The 3,521-nt window shown below is 50.4% G+C and overlaps 1 long non-coding RNA gene across 1 annotated transcript; it reads left to right on the top strand.

The window, feature by feature from the left end:
- Window positions 1-1,914: 1,914 nt before the first annotated feature.
- Window positions 1,915-3,313, top strand: LOC119326402. Its single transcript, XR_005157969.1, has 2 exons — window positions 1,915-2,652; window positions 2,767-3,313. It is a non-coding gene; the product is annotated as an uncharacterized LOC119326402 (long non-coding RNA).
- Window positions 3,314-3,521: the final 208 nt, after the last annotated feature.

The raw sequence follows: 3,521 nt of genomic DNA, 5'->3' as shown, positions 1-3,521 counted from the left end.
GCCCCCCTCCCCGCTGCGGCTGGTTCTTCCTTCACCCTGGCGAGCCCACCCCTTGAAAATCTACTGACCCAAAAATCGATTCAGTCGACTGAAGTGTAGCCGAATCGGAGCAGCATCACAAGCAAGAGCAAGAGCGAGAGCAGCAGCGCGAGCAGGAGCAATAGCAAGAGCAGATCAGGCAGGGGACCGAGAGAAAGAGTAGAGCAGTCGCACAAGCGAGAGCTAAAGCAGCAGCAGCTCCTACTGATGTGGACGTCGCCGCCGAGGGAGCGACGCCGTGGAGGAAGTGGCTGGCGACGCCGCCGTGGATGGAGCCGCGTCGTGTCGGCTCGGGACTGAGCGCCGGTAGCACCGTGAGATCGAATCAAGAAGAAAATGCGGCGATTAGTGTACAACCTCTTTGGTGGCGCCGATTAGGCCGCAACTTCATCTGAGGAAACGGTGGTGATGATGCTCTTCCAGTGGTGCAGGTGAAGACGGCGGTGTGGGAATGGAGGTGGCGCGAAAGACGAGGGGAACGTCAGGGCAGCTCCTTGGAGGTGGAGTACGGGGTGGCTTAACCGGCGGGACGATGAGATCGACGATGGATCCTCATCCGGTACGGTGGATGAGGGACGTCGAGGTGTTGCTGTGGACGACGTCGTCGGGGAAGAGGCTCCGGCTGGGTGGCGGACGGAGCAGGGTGTGGGGTTTCGTCGTGGGTTTTCACGGCCTCGGTGTATGAATGGGTGGGCGGATGGGATGGCAGTGGGGAACCATGGCTTAGAGACGCGCTTGTCCGAAATGTGGGCTAAGTTACGAAAGTACCCCCCACCGATTTGAGGCGGTTCTTTCAGTTCAGGGGTGCCACGGGCATTTCGCGTGTCGGGATTTCACAGGAGGTGGGAGTTTTCGCGCGTGTTGTAATTTTAGAATAGCAAGGCGCGGGTTGAGATGGAGGGAGTTGTCGGAGCACAACGAGACAAAGATATATCTTAAATATTTCGGGCTAACAAGGCGCGGGTTGAAGAGGCAGAAGTTTCGCAGCATGATAGACAGAGACGGTAGCTTGAATTTTCGACATAACAAGGCGCGGCTTGAAATTTCGGAAGAACAATCTTGACGTGTACAAAAAAAAGACAATTTGCACCTCAACACGCACAACACACACACAAACACCATTTATACTAGAGTAAGGTACACATGCATTGCACGCATGAGATTTGGCAATCAAATTATGAATAAATACCACATTGTAGCATGCAAGCTTTGAGTCATATATTTATGATGTAGATGTTCGTTTAATTCTTATAGTTCATTTTATTCAAAATCATCTAGTTTTTATAAGAAAGCTAATCTATTTTAAGCTTCATGGAATTGTGCGTTGCAAGACATAAAGTAAAAAATAAATAATGGCAAATCATGTAGAAAAACATTTGGGTAATTCTGATACGGAAGATTCTAGAACAAATAAGAAGTGCTTGTGTTTTGATGTTTGTGCATTATGCTTAAGTTCAACCATGGAGTCTTTTAGATTATACATGTGGCGAAATCTGGTGGAATCTAGATGATATCTAACGGCCAGTAGTGCTCAAATTTGCCATCTTTGGACCATCAGATTCGCCTCATCCAACGACCATCTTTCAAAGTTGAAGTTATCCGCACACAATATAAAAAAATATAAAATATTATATATATATATATATATATATATATATTAATACTATTGTGATCCCACGACGAGAATAGTTATTTGGATCACAACGCGCCCTGTATAGGCGAGGAGGGGATCCTTTCCGAACTAAAAACCATCGAGCCGAAAAAAGAAAAAGAAAAACTACCCACCCCCGCGTCTCCAACCTTGTAGCCCACCCACCCGACCCACGCGTTTCCACCAGGAGGTCGCCGCCGCCGCCCCACCCCGTGCGCCGCCGCCCCTGCCTCCCCCGGCGTGCCGCCACCCCCTCCTCCTCTGGTGCGCCGCTGCCCCCGCATCATCCAGCACGAGGCCACCCCCTCCTCCTCCGGCGCGCCACGGCCCCTGCCTCCAGCGCTCAGATCTGCGGGATCCGGCGATTTCTCACGGCGGTGCTGCTCCGGTGAGCCTCCGTCCCCAAGCGCGACGCAGAAAACGGCCTCCTCCCTATCGTTCCTCCTCCATCCCCCGAGAACAGCGCATCCGCGATGGCCTCCTCTCTCCCGTCCCCTTCTCTGCGCTGGTAGGCGTTTGTGAAGTTCGACATGGCCAGCCGCGTGAGTTTGATTCCGCTGCGCCCTGTGCCCCTACCCTGCCTCCACCCACCAGAGCAGGCCAAGCTCCGAGCCACCACCTGCGCACGGATGCCGCCGTGACCCTCCTGCCCCAATCCCACCGGGCGGCGCCACCAGCAACCCCTCCCCAACAACATGTCAGATCCAGCGCCGGTGTCAGGCACCCCTCTTCCTTCACGTCCACCTGCTCCGATGGCTCGCCCCTACCCACCCCGGGCTTCGGCTTCCGATGAAGCCCCGACCATGTTGTTGGTGGCAGATGCTCCAGCGGCAGGCTCACTCCCCATGGTGTGATTGAACTTCAGTGCAGGGGGAGTAGAACCGCTGGAGATGCTCGTGTCAATTCCTTCCAGCGACCTTTGTCCACACCTCGTCACTGGCGTGAGGTATATATATATTCAGGTGACATATCACGGTCCACTCTTTTACCGCTATCTCTGCTTGCTGGTTCCTACCTCTACTGCACCGGACGATAGAGAGATAAAAAAAAGTTTGATGCTTACTTATTTTTTACAGCGTCAGATTTAAAAAGTTCAGCTTCGCCCCTGGTTGAAGTTCATTTGTCACTGAAGCTTATGTTGTTCATGACCGCGTGGCTGTAGAACATCCATGCATGTCGAGTAATTTTCTCATGCCAGTTCATTTACAATAGCAGCTCCAGTGTGGCAGTAGGCGATGGTGAAAACTGAAGTCTGAAACGAGTGTTGCTGGGTACATCTGGCAGCATATATTCTGAAGTTTGTTGGTGAAAAACAAATGCTAGAACATCAGTTGGTGTCATTGGGGTCGTGCCGGCAAGCAGCATTCTCCCCTGGGTGTACTCTCTCTGGCTCTTTCTCTTTGCAATTCTAATCTATTTGTAGATTCTATCTCACATACCTGACCATAGTAGCAGACTAGTAGTGTTGTATGGTCAGCTGCGTAAGGGAGTTTGTGGAGTGCACTACTATGTCTAGTTGAACTCACATTGATTACTTTTATAAGTCTAAACTACTTTTGGAAATTTGAGTGTGGTGTTCCTTCAGGAAGCCATTTTCCTTTTAGAAGGAGCTACATTCCGTGAGTCGACTTACATCTTTCTTCGTTAAACGGGATAAAGTTCATTTATACGAGTACATATGTAGATCTAGTGTGCATTCTATTTTCAGTCCGGAACTTGAGGAAAAATATGTAAGTTCAAAAACACATTGGGGAAAACCAAGTAAAAATTAATGCAGAAAGTTCAACATTAAAATTGACGAAGTTCAAACAAGAACAAAAGGAAGAAAGTA

This window comes from Triticum dicoccoides, chromosome 1B, assembly GCF_002162155.2.
Source record: "Triticum dicoccoides isolate Atlit2015 ecotype Zavitan chromosome 1B, WEW_v2.0, whole genome shotgun sequence".
NCBI lineage: Eukaryota > Viridiplantae > Streptophyta > Magnoliopsida > Poales > Poaceae > Triticum > Triticum dicoccoides.
The sequence above is the reverse complement of the archived record's forward strand: the minus strand, read 5'-3'. Positions and strand labels throughout refer to the sequence as shown.